Source organism: Lithobates pipiens, unplaced genomic scaffold, assembly GCF_037356315.1.
Source record: "Lithobates pipiens isolate NorthernLeopardFrog02 unplaced genomic scaffold, aLitPip1_a1.2 Scaffold_16, whole genome shotgun sequence".
Lineage (NCBI taxonomy): Eukaryota > Metazoa > Chordata > Amphibia > Anura > Ranidae > Lithobates > Lithobates pipiens.
In genome coordinates this window covers 279,493,889-279,512,528 of record NW_027507748.1, presented here as the reverse complement: position 1 = coordinate 279,512,528, position 18,640 = coordinate 279,493,889, and positions in this window count along the sequence as shown.

The following is an 18,640-nucleotide window of genomic DNA, read 5'->3' as shown; positions in this document are numbered from 1 at the left end:
GCAGCATGAATATTTATACCTAGACATTGGAACACCAATGTTGCTCCTACTATTAAATAGTGGATAGTTGAGCTGAATCATTTAAAGAGGAAGTAAACCCTGATGGGTTTACTTCCTCTTTTTTTCCCTGCAAAGGTAAAGCATAATGGACTACTATGCATCGCATAGTAGCTCATTATGTGTCACTTACCTGACACAGGAGCCAGCGAAGTCGCCGCTGTCACCTGTAGTCCGCCGCATCCATCTTGGTTGTGGCGTCTCTCGCAGCTCCGACGAATGACAGCGGAGAAGCCGCGATGACGTCACTCCCGCGCATGCGCACGGGAGTCGCGTCTCGGAGCTCCGACGCTGCCATTCGCCGGAGCCGCGATGACGTCACTCCCGCGCATGCGCACGGGAGTAGACAAATTTGGCAAATCCATTCTTGGACTTGCCGCATTTAGTGCGCCTGCGCGCCGCTGTCTACGGCGCATGCGCCGTAGACAGCGGTGCCCATTTTCGGGCAAATATCTCCTAAACCATATAGGTTTAGGAGATATTACTTGGACCTACAGGTAAGCCTTAATCTAGGCTTACCTGTAGGTCAAAGTTGTTTGGAAGGGTTTACTTCCATTTTAAGGAGAATGGAGAAATTAATGGCAAATATACAAGATTGTTGTCCTAAGTATATGGCTGTATGCTTGGATTGAGTTCTTGGGCTCTGACGCTCAGGGATCCTTCCTATAAATAGTTTTTACTTCACAGTTTGGTTCTGAGTTAAAATTGCAACATGGACATAGTTTTTTCTTGTTTTTTTAAGGGGCTGGTGAGGAGTTCTCCAGATAGATTGTCAAATAAATAGATAGATATGTCTTTGAATTTTTTTTTTAATTTTTTTTCTTCTTCTTGTCTTTTCTTATTGTTTGTTTTGTTTTTGGCCAGATTTTTTGCCCAAATGAATCAATGGTTACCTAAGTATAGCTGTTTTGTTGAACATGTGGTAAGGACTTACTTATTTATATTGATTTTCAAAGTATCAAAAAACAAAACAAAAAAGAACATTGTGGCAATACAATAAGATGTAGTTTACTTGATATAGAAGTGTTTTAGGCAGTCAAAATGAGTATTGGCCTATCTAACCCCAGTGTTTTTCTCCTAGAAGGAAGGATTACAGAAGACCACACACAGAAAAGTAAATTACCTCACAATAACAAAAAGGAAAGGACAGATAGCGTAATAAAAACAATAGCCACAAGGTGGCAGCATAAACAAAAACAATTAACTAAAGCAGTGTTTCCAAACCTTTTTTCAGTTGAGGCACTTTTTATAATTCCGCGCAATCTCGAGGCACCCTATTCTGAAATGAAAAAAAAGGGAAACTAACAGTTTTACATAACGCAGAAACATCCACACATGTAGGACACCCAGCAATAGAGGTGATTTATTATTCCGAAGCAAATACACCTTTGTACATTTCTAAGCAAGTTGAAATGTGTGTAGTTAGTCCAGCAGCCAGCTTAGGCAGGTGAAGGAATTTAATCTGTTTGGCTTAGTTCCTGGGCTTTTGGCGGGTCCACCTGTTACATAAAGAGGGGGATAGCTAAGACCGTGGCGGGAGCCGGAGTGGAGTACATAGTACTGAGGGTATAGAGACCAACCTGTGAGCACAAGGACGCACTGAAAATACCAGGCATCACGAACATCCAAGTCATGAAAAAAAGCCAAATTGACTCTCACCTCATGAGGTATGCCTGGGCCACTATGCTTTTTTAGATAGATTCATAGTTGCCAACTTTCCCGAATTTCTCGGGACATTCCCAGGATTAGGACCCGTGTCCCAAATTAATTTTGTCCTGGGAAATTTGGTTTGTCCCCATTAATTTTGCCGCCGGCTGCTAGAGGTCCACGGCCGGTGGAGACAATGCCGCCATTTTAAAAAAGAGCAGAAGCTGGTCTATAGAGATGCTGCGGCGCCGCCCACCCTGCTGCCAGTGTCTATGGAAGGTGGGCAGCGCCGCAGTTCAAACTCTTTCCACGCGGCAACAACGGTCATGGCAGGAGGATGTCGGGGGCCAATCAGAGTGAGTCTGGAGAATGTCGGGGGCCAGTCAGAGTGAGTCTGGAGATGTCCGGGGCCAGTCAGAGTGAGTCTGGAGATGTCGGGAGCCAGTCAGAGTGAGTCTGGAGATGTCGGGAGCCAGTCAGAGTGAGTCTGGAGATGTCGGGACCAGTCAGAGTCTGGAGGATCTGTCGGGGGCCAGTCAGAGTCTGGAGGATCTGTCGGGGGCCAGTCAGTCTGGATGTCGGGGAGAGCTAGTATGGATGTCGGGGGCAGTCTGGATGTCAGAGGGGCACCAGATGTTAGGAGGACTGATGGGGACACCAGATGTAAGGAGGGGCTCCGCTGATGGAGACACAGATGTGAGGAAGGCTGCTCTGATGGGGTACCTGATGTAAGGAGGGACTCTGCTGGGGGCACCTGATGGCATCTGGTGGCAGGCAACGTGGCTAGTGGAGCGCTTAGGGCTCCCACTGATTCTGCATTATGGTGAGTTGAATGATTTCATTTTATATTACAATTTAATAATATATATTTTTCAGCACGCGGGCAAATTGCTAGCGATTTGAAGGAAAGGGAGTTGGGACTTTAAATGAAGCACATGGTTTGCAAGACAACACAAAATGGTGGATAAATAGACGATTTAATAGTTCATATACAAAACAATGGTATAAAACAATATCCTATTAATATTTGACAAGATATCTAGAATGGGTAGTGACACTGATAGCCAGTGAAAACATACAGACCATGATATCAATTGGCAAGATAGGTAGAACAGGTAATAACAATGGTAAAAATGTCTTTGCTTGGTACAATCAAGGGACCACCAGTGTTGAATCAGGTAAACAATTATTGCTCGATCATGCCTGCCCGATCTCAGACCTCAAGAATCCTGTTAAAAGGGTAATTCGTATGTTGTCCAATAAAATTGGCAAATAAAAAATGGCCGGTAGCTCGACGCGTTTCGTGGTTCAAGACCACTCATCAGGAGCGGACACGTCATGTTTCTAAGGTTAGAATGATATAATAAGTCACCATGGTTAAAGGGTACATCAGGGGCAGATACATCTCCTGAAGGGCTAAAATACTCACTGAAGTAAGTTTGTTGGTGGTGGAAGGGCAGGAATGGTAAGTCATCCAAGAAAACCGCAACCAGGAGTTGGGGCGGATGTCCCCCGCCGCGGCGAAAAGACAAAGGCACCCATCAAGGAAACACAGGACCACGAGGCACCCTAGGGGGAGGATGGCAGATGAGAATGTGAAGTGTGCAAGTATGTGAAACAGAGTGTGTGTTGGGAAGATAATGGTGAAGGTTGTAATCTAAGGTGTAAGAACCAAGAATGGGGGAAAAAAGCAACACAAAACAAAAACAAAAACAGAACACAAAAAACCGGAAAAACAGAAAAAAAACCCACAAACGGGGAAAATGTAAACTATATATTGATAGTGAATTGATAATTGTCAAGAGACAGAGAAGGGGAGGGACCAATTTAGTTGTGGAGAGGTGCAAAAAGTGGGACTATTTACCTGATATGGCTTAAGAAAAGCATGGTGTGGTGAAGAGTAAAAGCCACCCCAATAGTGCGCCTCGGGTGCCGCGTCTCCTCATAACATGATGGGCGTCCATATATAGGCGCCGCCGCAGGGTAGCCCGCCCACGTCGCGCGCGCTGAGTAAAACAAGTGGGAGGAGTCCCGGCAAAAAGGCCGATTGTCGGCGGTAAACCGGGCGCTCCCAACAAAGCCCGCGAGTGTGGTAACAGCAGCGCAGCGGGCGTAGGCGCGCCTAATGGCACGTCGCAAGCCCGCCGCGGGTGGCGCAACGTCGATGCGCAGTGTCGGCAAGCCCCGCCCCCCACCCCCACCACTACAAGCGGGAGAAAATAGAGGGGGGGAGGGGGCCGACAGTGCACAACGCAACTCCCGGATATTGCAGAGTCCGGACGACCCCACACATGGACCAACCACACACCACCAAAAAGGGAGCATTAAACTTATATTTAAAAAACCAAATATGTATGGGTCAAATGGGTCTGAAATATGACGGGTCATAATAATATTGATAAAAGTGATTGAAACAGGTGAGATTATCAGAGAAGCAATTGGGGCAGAATAATTATTAATATCAAGGTAACAGACATAGAGCAAACCATGTGTTTCCATCCCTATGCAATATGCGTTTTAAGAGGGGGAGAGGGAAACATTTTGGGACTTTAAATGAAATTACGGCCTGGTAAGGCCGTAATTTCATTTAAAGTCCCAAAATGTTTCCCTCTCCCCCTCTTAAAACAATTTAATAATAGAAATAATGTGCTTCAATCATCCTGACACCATAACAAGCATGGCACCGGGATGATTGAAGCGCTAACACCAGGTATTTGGATTATCTTTATCTGCTGATTGTCAAACTCTGGAAAACACATATTGCTATTGTGGTGTAGGATCTGGGGCTGCTGTCCCTCCATCCCTTCCCCCCCTTTCCTTCTCCCTCCCCCCCTTTCCCTCTCCCTCCCTCCCCCCTTTCCCTCTCCCTCCCTCCCCCCTTTCCCTCTTCCTCCCTCCCCCCCTTTCCCTCTTCCTCCCTCCCCCCTTTCCCTCTTCCTCCCTCCCCCCCTTTCCCTCTTCCTCCCCCCCTTTCCCTCTCCATCCCTCCCCCTTTCCCTCTCCATCCCTCCCCCTTTCCCTCTTCATCCCTCCCCCTCTTCATCCCTCCCCCTCTCCATCCCTCCCCCTCCCCCTCTCCATCCCTCCCCTCTCCGCCCTCTCCATCCCTCCCCCCTTTTCCCTCTCCATCCCCCCCCCTTTCCCTCTCCATCCCCCCCCCCCCTTTCCCTCTCTCCGCCCCACATTCATCTCAGACTCTAACCACACCCATTCAAGCAACGCCCATGTAAGCCACACCCACTATGTACGTAAACCACACCCATATTTTGCTGCATTTTCACCTTTCCCTATGCCACGCATATATCCACATGTCCCGCCCCCTAATTATAATACAACTCCGCCCACTGCCAAAAAAGTGTCCCAAATTTTTTTTTTTTACAATGTTGGCAACTATGTAGATTCAGGAACAGGATGTTATTCATGTTGTATTGTCATGATGACTTTCTATAGTAAAATCAGTGTATATTAACCATTCTAAGTCTGGTCTGAAGTTATTCTAAGGAGTGCATGTTGATTCTGGTGTATTCCAAAGAACCTGGGTCTGTAATTGCACTATGGGTAGGAAGTAACATTGCTACAAGGGGTTAACTCAGAAAGACAAGGAAGAGAAATGTAGTTGCTATGGGTAACCAAGTGAAGGAACAAGCTACAGCAGTTGTTAAGTGTAGTATCTGCTAAAGGTGACAGGTCCTCCCATAGCGAGGGGATCAATGTTATGGCTCTCTCCCTAACAGTCCGTCTCCCATGTTATCTGGGATCAGACTAGCATTATGGAGATCTACAACCTGGTCACGTGGTATGGGTAGGACAGAGTTAAAGAGGGATTCCGCCAAAAAAAAAAATATTAAAAGCCAGCAGCTATAAATACTACAGCTGCTGACTTTTAATAAATGGACACTCACCTGTCCTGGGTTCCAGCGATGCCGGCAGCTGAGGCCGATCGACCGCTCGGGCCTCGGCTGCTGCCGCCGCCATTCTAGGTGAGGGAATCAGGAAGTGAAGCGAATCGGCTTCACTTCCCGGTTCCCTACTGCGCATGCGCGAGCCGCGCCGCGCAATAGGAAATCTCTGCGCTGTCACTGGGACCCGTGTGTGTCCCAGCAGACAGCGCGGCAGGGCAGGAAATGGCGTAGACTCCCGTGGGAGTCTATGCCCGGAAGTGGGTGAAAATACCTGTCTTTGACAGGTATCTCCACCCCCCTCCCCCCTGAAAGGTGTCAATTGTGGCACCGGAGGGGGGGGGGGTTCCAATCAGCGGAGGTTCCACTTTAGGGTGGAATCCCGCTTTAAGTGAGAGCAGGCATGAGGTCCACAGTAGGTGCTCACTGAAACCCCATTCTGTTACTGGAAGTGAGGTAACAGAGTTATGGTGGAGTTGGCGCATGCTCAGCATGTCCCTCCTAACGCAACATACAAGTACAATAAAAGTCACTTTTCAGAGGAGCTCTACACTTTACACTTTATTAATGCACACACTGAAGGCTCCTCTCCAAGGAACTGCCCTAATGCTTGATGTTTCACATGACCGCAGTGTCTGCTTGTTCCTGGGCGAGTGTTACCCCACATGCGTTGACACAATAGACACCGCCCACACATCGATACTGACTAGTTTCTCTGCTCTCTCAGTTTCTCTTCGTCACTCAGCTAATGTAAACCCCAGTGCTGACAAGGAGGGGCAAACAATGATGCCACACAGGAGTCTGACATCCTCCTTATCAACCGATGATAATATTGGTTGTTGGGACACTGGCGAATAGAAGGTTGTGATAGTGCACAATGAAAACCTGTGGCTTTCTTGACTAAAAGGCCAGCTTGTTCCACCCACAGAAAAAGGAGAAAAATTAGTGCCACTGCCTAAGTTTAGCATTTATTAACCACTGTGCAGTTAATTTTGAACAGAGTGACCTCGATCCTGCTGTTTGGGGTCCCATGGCGGCTGTCTCGTCTAAGCCCCTCTGGGAAGCTCTTTCATGAGGGGGTGTGTTCCCGTGTCATACAGTTGCCATCCATAGACACCAAGTGTATGACTCTGTCCCGCCCCCCCACCAGCGGCCGTGTCATTGGATGTGATTGACAGCAGTGCGAGCCAATGGCTGCGCTGCTATCAATCTATTCAATCAATGGCCCAACATGTCATGCTTCATCAACAAATATGTACTAACATTTGAAAGACATTAAAAAGCGTATCAATAAGTCTCCAGCTGGTGGCAATCTTCCAGGTGGCTGATGATGAGCAAGCCCCTCCAAGTGGATATGATGTAAGGTGCTGGGAACCAAGTTGACCAGGGAAACACCAGGAAGAGCCACCAAAAGCAGCAGACTGAGTGTGTATATCACATGAATGAGAACCACTGTGGATAGCAGGGAAGCGTTCAGGCCCACAAACTGGCCGTGATGATGTCATGTGTGGTGCCAATGGGCCTGGTTATGCATTTTGGGATGTGGCCCCCTTTGTCAAAAGTCACAGGCATATATACAATTTTTGGGCATTTTGCCTAGACACCCCTGAAGAAACTTGAAAGCACTCTAGTTGAAAAAGGCTGAACAGTACAGGCTGTATACACAAATACAACTGTATTTTCCATATACTGCAGAGACGGCACACTCCCCATCTAGTATTGTCAAATACCACTATATATTAATAAGATAATGGTCGTTAGGAAGATGAAAATAAACAAAGAAGTTTGTGGTTGATGTCCCGAAATTCTGACAAAAAGAGAAAGAACAGGCATTCATTCAGTGCAACAAATAAACTAGGCACTACAACTAAGGAAAGAAATGTTATATTGGCCATGCAGAATGGATTGAATGTTCTTTATAAATTCTCCTGCTGGATGACAGAAAATCTCTCTATTAAATGCGAGTAAAACAAAATTCAGTTCACAAAGTGCAAAAGCAGTATAAGTTCTGTGATAGATCTGAAGTAAGTCTTTACAATATCTTTGACCTTCACCTCTACCTTGTGTAGCTTGCCATGATCACTGTGTGAGTGAGTCCCATAGGCCAGTTGGTTCTTTCAACTTGCTGGTGTTTATGCAGGAAGAAGTGTCCAACTCGTAGATTTGGATTGACTTCTGGATGAATCTCTGGGTCCTTGTCAGGGTCTAGGAGTTTGAAGAAGGCAGCACTAATTTATTTTGCATGATCCAGCAGGAACTCTGGATCTGTTGACCAGGAAGAACCTGCAAAGGTGCTTGTAGACACTAAGGCAAGATCTGCAGGATTGATGTACAGTGGAATATAATGCCATTGTTCAGGTTTGTAGGATTTCCTAATCCTTTTCACTTCATTGTTGAAATAGATGAAAAAAGCATTGTGTCTGGTTGTATATTTAGCCCAGAACAACTTTGCTGTCTGTAAAATTTGGCGTCATCTACCTGAATGTCTAGCTCAGTATGAAGCTTGCTATTTCCAAAGCTAGCACAGTTCCACAAAGTTCAAGCCTAGGATCTGTATGATCTGGCTTGGGTGCCAACATGACTTTGCATAACAGAACCCAAAATGGGTTTGATTACAGGAGTCCATCCCCTTGAGGTAGGCAACAGCTGCTATGGCCTCAGTGGATGCATCTGAGGAAATTTGAATCGCCTTTCTCTATGTAGCCAGGTGCTTGGCTAAGAATGAGAGTGAACGAAACATTGGTTGCAGCTACTGCCCTGCGGTGATGGACTGGTTAATAGCTATATCAGCAAGAGGAGGGAGCTACTGAACAGGAAGAGTTCAATAGACTGAGTCCAGCAGCACTGCAATGTGGGAACTGTAGTCCAAAGGAGAGAGACCTGACTGTAATCAAGAGCTTTTGAACTGCAATTCCCAGAGGGGGGTTGCCAGGAGAATGGGAAAGAGTTGCATTTTCTCAGGCTATACAGGACACAGTTTCTTCTTGCCATGAGGAAGCCTGGAGAGGGCACATTGCTGTAGAGTGTGTACCACCACTGCTGTATAATGGCGACCTGAGTGAGATCTAGAGTGTTTAGTCCAGTTGTGCTAACAGCCAGAGTCACCTGGGTGCAGAGCAGAGAGTATACTAATAGTTATGTATGACTGGATGGTGAGCTGCAATATCGCAGGAACTGGTGAGCTGCTGCTGTGGGGATTTACTATCCGCTGCTAGAGAGACTGGGCCCTTTAGGAACTGACCATACAGCCATCTAGTAGTAATTTTGCTGCCTGCAGGCTTGACTGGGACTATTCTCATGTGCACCAATTGGGTCCCAGCGCTAGCTGGCTGAAGAATTAGGAGTAAAGACTGTGCCTTTACAGCTGCTACGCAGCAACCTTCCCCTATTGCTTATGCTAATGTCTCAAGGACACATTGCACTATATCCTAGCAATTCTCCTAGAGTACACTCTAGACTGGATATAGCATTATTATTTACATTGCAGTCAATGCTTATATATAGTGTTTATTGCTGACTTTGCTGCTTCATGAGTTAATCCCAGTCTAGTGATACAGAACTCTATTCCAAGGTACTGTGACATAGGGATTATACTGTCTAGCGGACTGTGTCTGAACCTACCTTCTGTGTGTTTGATTTATGCTCGAACATCCATTTATTCTAACATACCAATACATTGAGTTCATTTACCACAAAACAGTCTTTTGCCAATTTCCTGGTGCTAATTCGCAGCCAAGTTAAAGATGTCTATACTCATGTTCTTATAAGTGCTTGCAGTAACTTTCATTCAACCAAGTGTGTCTAAGGGGCTGATTCAAATTGGAGTCAAATTACCAAGTTGCTCCTGTGGTGGGTGTAGCACTACGTCTGACGTGCAGCAAGGGAAATGGAAGTATAGCAGCATGGTATGCGAATCCCATCTAAGACATGTAAAGATTGTTTCCAGGGATGCGATTTTTGATTCATTGTCAGTCGGTAGTGGATAGTCCCAGTCCTTAGTAGTCTATGATAACTGTCTTAGTAGGGATTTGTCTTGTATGGTAATAGAAGCTATGAACCTTAGTGGATCAAATAGGCATTCACCACTGAGAGAACTAACTTGAAAGCCAAATGAGTCTTTTAATAAGATCCATTATCATTATCCTCTTAGGTAAAAAATATTGAATGCACATTTTTTTGCAGGTAAAAAAAATGTGCGTTTATTTTTTTTTTCCTTTTGGAGCCTGTAAAGCATTGCATTAGCGATCAGCAGATCTGGTGCCATGCAGGCCTCCTTCAGATCTGTCTGTATATCTGCTTAAACGTACATCCCATATGGGCAGGCAGATACAGCGAGAGGAAGAAATTAATGAACTACCAGGGAGCTCCAGGGAGAAAGAATATAGTGTGCAATGATAAAACTTATATCTTGACAAATAAATGCGTTTCTGACATTCAAGAGTATACCACAGAAAATTATATGATACGCACTAAAAAATAAATGTACAAAAATAGTATAAAATAAATCAGTGAATGCGGGTAATAGTGAACCCATGTGCTGGAGAATAAATGCTAAAGTGCTCATTTCCAACGTGCAGTCACAAAGTGACAATAGTGCATACACTCAGTCCACTAAACAAACAGGGCTGAGGCTGTGGATAGTGATCTACTTATATAGAAAGCAAAGCAAAAAATATATAATTATATATTAAATGAACCACATATTCAATGTCCAAAAGGTGCAAAATGTATAACGCTTAAAGTGCACAGTGTAACAGTATTCTGTATCCAATACAAAAAGTGCTTGGTGCTTGTAAACGTCATTCAATAAAGGTGCTGTAAAAGGTGGGTATCTCGTGCAGTCCTGCGTGGTAAGTATATGGGTGTCCCCTTACCTTACTGCTGTAAGGTTAAAGCGTAGATGTATGTGTCTTTAGGGTCCTTGGTGGTCTTTACCTTTAAAAATCCTACTGTGGTACCACAGGTCCTTGTTGGCGTTTTTTTCTGCCTATTACAAGCAGCGTAGGGTCCCTTTAAGGATGGCCTAAGGATGCTCAGGATGGAGGGTCTCACCACAATACCACATAGAGTGATTTAAGCAAAGAGGAGGAATGCCTCATGGTGTAGTATTTAAAACATATATTTATTTTCTCTTAAAATAAGGCAAACAGGTACTCACAAACATAAACAGGTAAATGAACGGTGTATTAACAAGCGGCGAGCTCGGTCAGCGTCACTTCCGGCAGCAGTCCCGACGTGTGTTCGTCACGGGTCACGTGACTTCATTGAGAACTGAAAACCGACAACCGCAAAGGATGCTTGTAGTAGAGCTGTGTAAAGGAATGACACAGTTGTGTGGGCAGAGCCCCGCATGGCCACACTGATTTTAAAAAGTGACAGCTAGTATGGGAAACCTCTTCCCGTAGTGCTGCCGGGGGGGGGGGGGGGGGGGTTTGCGGGCAGCAGCTGCAGTGGCATGTTTGCTAGGCTGAAATGCTTGCATGAAAGCAGCACTGTTTGAGACAATCTTGGGTTGACTTCAGTAAGCATACCTTGTGTCCTTTGGAGCAGGTTGATGGCTTCCTCATCTGTGGGCAGAGCTTCTGATAGAAATCATGGGTCCCCATACAGCCTACCTGACTGGTACTGATACTGATCTCACTGTGTTCATTCAGGGTGGTGAGCCCCTCCGTCCGATTAACCATCTTAAAGTAACCCTTAAAGTGCCTCAGCAGCTGCCGGTGGGAGAGGAGAGGAGGGAACAAGGCAGCACTGCAGGCAAAAGGGGCACATAAGGGTCCCAGACAGCAGGGGAAAGGGGGCACAGATACTAGAACTGATCCTCCTGCAGTGCAGCCGGAGGAAAAAAAGGAAAGTAGAAGCCAGCAGCACTGCACAAGTGTCAGTAATAAAGCAGTGCTGCTGGCCCTCCTGCTAGGCAGGTGCCTGGACACCCCTTTTGAACTAATGAGGCCTGGGCCCAGTATAGGAGGGCTGGCTGTACTGCCTTATCATTGCTCCTGTCTGTGGCTAAGGATTTGAGTCTGTCGTCAACAGATATCTCTCTCATTAAAATGTTGAGCATCTGTTCCAACTCGCTTTTGCCATGAAGAGCAGCCCTCTGTTATTGAAGATATGCACCTTCATGTGGTATTCAATAATTTCATTGTTTATGTCATTGTCACAGTGCCAAAGAAACTGGAGGAAGTTCCTATGGTCTTCTCGTACAATGAGGCAACTAAACATCTGTTCAATGTGAGCTGTAATGGCTACTGGCTCTCTTCTGAACATAATAAGTGCTTTTTCAAGGATATTGGTTAAATTAGGACCAGCAAGAAGAACATAATTCAGGTAAACACCCTGATATTTGGTGCCGGAGTCGAACACTACCCTGATTTGTTTTGGCTTGGGGGAGAGCATGAGGTGCAGTTCTGGGAGGATGTACAGGCACTCATAATGATGTTTGTTCTGCCTGGCCACTGTACATATACAGCCAGGCAGAACAAGCACCATTCTGAAAGTATGTGGCTCATATTTCCTCTCAGAACTGCACTTCATGCGTGCCACCAAGCCAAAACAAATAAGCCATTAATTCTCAACTCTAGGCCACATATATCAAACACAAGGCCTAGGAGCCAAATCCATCCTGAAAGGCCTTGTCATGTGGCCTTCTCACCAAGTTTTGTAGCCCGATTGTGTCAGAACTCTATTCGCCACCTCTGGCTCTCACCCTCCGCTCCTGCTCCCCATTGCCACTTGGGGGAAGGGGGTTAGTGTTGTACACTGTGCATAGCACACCCTGAACTCTGGAATCTGTACATAGCACACTCCTAAACCCTGCACTCTGTGCGTAGCGCACCCCTAAACTCTTAAAGATACAGGGTATCATAACATTGTCAGTGGTACCATAAATTCTTAAAGTGGTTGTAAACCCTTACACATATCCAGTGAAGTGACTAGTCTCCATTTATACACAGAGATGAAACAAATCCTCCTACATAAGGTGTACCTGTTTATCGGCAGTCTTCTCTTCCCTACAACCATTCAAAGTCCAGAATTCATAAGCTTGTCTGAGCATTCAGAAAAAAGGGGGCGCAGAGCTGAAGTTAAACTCTGCAGAGCTCAGTGAGGAGAGCTCCGACAGCTGATTGGAGGGAAGAGACCCCCCCCCCCCACACTTTACACAGCACACAGGAACAAAGCTGATGCTGTTAATCAGCTGGAAGTCCCTCCCCTATCACTATTTTTCTCTTGGTGTCAGGAAAATTTACAGAAATGATTCATGCTAATAGCAGAGGATTGAAGCAGCAGACTAAACTGACACTTAGTGCTCTTAACTGAGACAAGTGCACACTACGGACATGCTTTGTTCATTTTTAATGTCTGAGGTTTACAACCACTTCATTTCAAATACATATGCAGGGCAAATTGCTGTTTCCATGCAATATAAGTGAGTATGACATCAAAATCACAAATGGGTATATGGCATTGCAGCCCTAGCGCATTGGACCTAAACACATAAGAGCCACTGTTCAAAATCCCATAAGAGCTGCATCAAAATAGAAGATTCTGCCTGCTACATACCCCAAATTTTCTCAATTTTTTTCAGGCAACCTCTGTGGACATCTCTGCTTCCCTTTGTTGTATGGCAGACACTTGCCTTGAATCTATACCTTAGCTAGTGGCTTCTTGGCAGTAAACAATGCCTCATGCATAATGGTGCATGGATAAATGTTTTATTCTAAAGACTTTAGCCAGCCACACATGGATTGAAATTCAGCCAGTTCAGCAGAGACTGAATGAGACTTTCATGTATGGGCTAGCTGGTTGTACACAAGTCGATCTATCAGTCATCTTGTGTACAACCAGCTTGTCAGATCAGCCACCAGCTATAGCCAGCAACACTTATGTGTGTGGGGGTACCAGAGAAGGTGCAAAAAAGAAACTAGGTTTCCCTGGTTACTTAGAATATAATATGGTTAAACATTTGCTAACTAAACTGGCATCCAATAGGTGTAATGAATTATAAATAGATGGATCAGCTTATCAGTAAGTTTTAGGGAAACTAATTGTTGACTGATTAGATGCTCTTCCAAAGTCTTGTCATCTACAGGTCCCAAATTATCCTTCTGCAACATCTTTCTTTTATATACCTGGACTTGTGCAGGGGGGTCCTGGAAGGCAGAAAAGAACTCCAAAATAATTTGTTTGCCAGAAGCTCTAACCATAGCGACAGCCAAATGATTATCTGCAAGCTCAGGTAATTCAGGCCCAAATTGCCCGGTCACTGCATGTCTATGCTGAAGGTATGGGAAAATCATAGAATTTGGAAACTTAGATAGCTGTTTTAGACCTGCAAAGGGCTTTGAGTTGCCCACAAGTTAGGATCTGAGCTAAATGAGTGATAACGTGTCTTCATCAGCTCAGGATGGGGCACCATACAAAGATCAAATCTGCCAAAGTGGAGTATGACTATTTACCACCTGACTACCTAGTTTGAACATAGCTATGTCTGATAGCTTGAGTCAACATCAGGTTGGAAGATCATAGGCCTGTGTAACCTTTAAACCCCATTGGTAATTTCAAAAGAGTCTAGGGGAGGGGTGATAATGTTGGGGCCATAAGGTGTATAAACTGAAGGGCTTCAACAACATACCAGTGGGAAATGTGAAGTCTGCAAAACCAAGTACCGTAGTATAAGCTGAAATCTGGTTATGCAAGACCTCCCAAATCCTTATGTTTCAGAGTGGATCAGTTCAGTTTTTTGTCTGCTGGAGCCCCAGATAGAAAAAATTTTTTTTGATCAATTGATTTTTATTGATTTTAAAAAATAATGCATATAAGATATAACCCATACATGAAATGTCACAATACAAGTAAACAGAAGATATCCGGTAAAAAATATTAACATTATTATAGGCGTACAGTTCATCTATTAAGTAAGGCCGCGTACACACGGGCGGACTGTTCGCCCAACCTTGTCCGCTGAACAGTGTTTGGGCGGACAGTCCGCTCGTGTGTGGGCTTTCAGCGGACAGTTTCAGCGGACAGTTTGACGGACAAAGTCTTTCGGAAATTCCGAAAAACTGTCCGCTGCAACTGTGTTTGAGCGAACAGTCCGCCCGTGTGTAGGCTACTTTCGAAATGAGCAAACTGTTCCCGCTCGGAGGAAAGTCTGCTCATTTCGAGCGCGTGTGAAGGTAGGCGGGGCCCGCGACGGAGATGTCGCGGGCTCCGCCGCCTGGAATGGGCTTAAAGGGGAACCCCAACGCCGAAAAAAATCGGCGTGGGGGTTCCCCCAAAGTCCACAACAGACCCTTGTCCGAGCACGCTACCCGGCCGGCCAGGAAAGGGGGGCGAGCGAGCGCGCCCCCCCTCCTGAGCCGTACCAGGCCGCGTGCCCTCAACATGGGGGGGTGCCTTGGGAAAGGGGGGGCCGCGCGGCCCCCCCACCCCAAAGCACCTTGTCCCCATGTTGATGAGGACAAGGGCCTCTTCCGGACAACCCTGGCCGTTGGTTGTCGGGGTCTGTGGGCGGGGGGCTTATCGGAATCCGGGAGCCCCCTTTAAGAAGGGGGCCCCCGGATACCGGCCCCCCACCCTATGTGAATGAGTATGGGGTACAATGTACCCCTACCCATTCACCTGTGAAATAAAGTACAAAAAAAAACACAACACAGAGAAAAAAATATTTTATTGCACAGCTCCGGGGGTCTTCCGTCTTCGGGGGTCTTCTCGCCGGACTCCTCCGCTATCTTCGTGTAGCTCTTTTACTAGCGGAGGAGCCCGGCTTTCTTCCTCCCCGCCGCCGGCCTCTTCTCCCGACTTCGGGGGTCTTGTCCCCCTCTTCGGTTCTTCTGCCGGGCCACCGCGCCTTCTTGTAGCTCTTTTGCAGGCGGTGGCCCGGTCTTCTGTCGCCTCTGCCTTCCGTTCTTCTGTCGCCGCCTTCGGTTCTTCTGCCGGGCCACCGCGCCTTCTTGTAGCTCTTTTACAGGCGGTGGCCCGGTCTTCTGTCGCCGCTGTCGCTGTCGCCGTCGCCGCCTTCCGTTCTTCTTCTTCTTCTTGTTCTTCTTCTTCTTCCCCAGGAGATGTTGACACGTCGCTCTCTCCGGCCGGAATGCCAGAGCCGCGCTGTGCGGTCACTTATATAGTGACAATGGGGCGGTGTCACATGGTATATGTCACATGGGTTGGTCACATGGGTTGATGTCACATGGGGACTATGACATCGTAAGGGGGCGGGGTCACCATGTGACCAACCCATGTGACATATACCATGTGACACCGCCCCATTGTCACTATATAAGTGACCGCACAGCGCGGCTCTGGCATTCCGGCCGGAGAGAGCGACGTGTCAACATCTCCTGGGGAAGAAGAAGAAGAACAAGAAGAAGAAGAAGAACGGAAGGCAGCGACGGCGACAGCGACAGCGGCGACAGAAGACCGGGCCACCGCCTGTAAAAGAGCTACAAGAAGGCGCGGTGGCCCGGCAGAAGAACCGAAGGCGGCGACAGAAGAACGGAAGGCAGCGGCGACAGAAGACCGGGCCACCGCCTGCAAAAGAGCTACAAGAAGGCGCGGTGGCCCGGCAGAAGAACCGAAGAGGGGGACAAGACCCCCGAAGTCGGGAGAAGAGGCCGGCGGCGGGGAGGAAGAAAGCCGGGCTCCTCCGCTAGTAAAAGAGCTACACGAAGATAGCGGAGGAGTCCAGCGAGAAGACCCCCGAAGACGGAAGACCCCCGGAGCTGTGCAATAAAATATTTTTTCTCTGTGTTGTGTTTTTTTTTGTACTTTATTTCACAGGTGAATGGGTAGGGGTACATTGTACCCCATACTCATTCACATAGGGTGGGGGGCCGGTATCCGGGGGCCCCCTTCTTAAAGGGGGCTCCCGGATTCCGATAAGCCCCCCGCCCGCAGACCCCGACAACCAACGGCCAGGGTTGTCGGGAAGAGGCCCTTGTCCTCATCAACATGGGGACAAGGTGCTTTGGGGTGGGGGGGCCGCGTGGCCCCCCCTTCCCCAAGGCACCCCCCCATGTTGAGGGCACGCGGCCTGGTACGGCTCAGGAGGGGGGGCGCGCTCGCTCGCCCCCCTTTCCTGGCCGGCCGGGTAGCGTGCTCGGACAAGGGTCTGTTGTGGACTTTGGGGGGACCCCACGCCGATTTTTTTCGGCGTTGGGGTTCCCCTTTAAGTCCATTCCAGGCGGCGGAGCCCGCGACGTCTCCTTCGCGGGCCCCGCCTACCTGTACACGCGCTCAAAATGGGCGGATTTGCCTCCGCCTTACGTGGGCGAGTCCGTTCATTTCAAAAGTTGAGCGAACTGTTTGGCAAACAGTTCGCTGAAACAGTCCGCTCAAAAAGTGCCGTGTGTGGCCATGTCCGTCCATGCTAATTTTGAGCGGACTATTTGCCGAAACTGTTTGACAAACAAAGTTGGGCGAACAGTCCGCCCGTGTGTACGCGGCCTAAGAGATCAATAATACGGTACATAAACAGAAGTACAAAATTAGCTGGTATATATGATATTATATAAATGCTAGCCTCCCCTAGACACCCCAATGGGTGCACAGCTGTGTCTTGGGGGAGGGTAATGTCACCAAAAGTGAATATTTTTAGTCACTCATCTACAATACATCCAAATGAAGTGCAACAAGAAATTGAAAACACAGTAAAAGTATATTGAGATATGGTTTAAGATTATTTCAGAAAATCTGTGGATTTTGACCATCCCTCCCATGGTGCCCACTTACGTTTTTCTTTTGGTAAATTACCTGCACTGGAGGCCATCATTAATTCATAGCTGTAGTGTAAGGATACGGTATCCAGAAGTTGATATACAGTTGGAGGTGTTGCTGATTTCCATAATCTGGTTATGGATATTCTGGTTGCCAGGGAGACATGTGTCGATACATGACGAAAAGGGTAGGGTATGTCTTCTATAGTTAGGTTCAATATCGCTAACCCAGGTGAAAAAGGAATTTGTATTTGAGTTATGTCTGATAATATAAGAAAAAAGTTTTTCCAGAAATTTTGGAGTTTATTGCAACTCCAAAAAATATGAAACATGTCACCTTTAGCGGAATTACATCTCCAGCATAAGTCCGATAAAGCTGAATTGTAGGATGTTAATCTTGATGGAGTCAGCTTGCGTTCTCTTCTGCGTATCACCCGCAGTCTAATGGGGCCGCAGAACGAGCCAATCAGTCCTTGGAGCAATTCCTACGTTGCTATATTTCTGACCATCCTAACAACTGGTCTGACCTATTACCTTGGGCAGAGTTTGCTCACAACAGTGCATTGAATTCTGCCTCCCAATTGTCTCCATTTATGGCGAATTATTGTTTCCAACCTCCCATGTTGCCTGACTCGTTTGTTCTGCAGAGTATTACTGCATTGGAGGAGCATCTCCGTGGTCTTCGTTCCACTTGGGTACAAGTCCAGGAGGCTTTATGTCATGCTAATGATAGGTACAGACTCCATGCTGACAGCAGACGCCTGCCTGCGCCTTCCTACCAGGTTGGGTCTGGCTGTCATCTCGCAACCTCTGGCTTTGTGTTCCCTCAATGAAGTTTGCACCTCGGTTTATTGGGCCTTTCCATATCCTTCGCAGGATTAACCCAGTAGCTTACGCGTTGGACCTTCCTCCTAGTATGCGCATCTCAAATGTGTTTGATGTCTCCTTATTGAAACCGTTGGTCTGTAACCGATTTACCACCTCAGTGCCACATCCTCACCCTATTCAGGTTGAGAACCATTTGGAATATGAGGTACAATCCATTGTTGACTCCCATAGGTTCCGTGGGCGCATACAGTACCTGGTGCATTGGAAGGGGTACGGTTCGGAGGAACGCTCCTGGGTTTCATCCTCTGGCATACATGCCCCTATCCTTAGACAGTTCCCCCTCAAGGCCGGTGGCCCTGCGAGTGAGAGAGGTCATTGGGGGGTGTACTGTCAGGGCTGGCTTAGCCCTTCCTCCTCTGGGCTAACCACTCAGCTGTTGACTAATTGCTAGCTCTCTTCTCTTTCCACAGTTACCAGCTGTTCCCAATGATG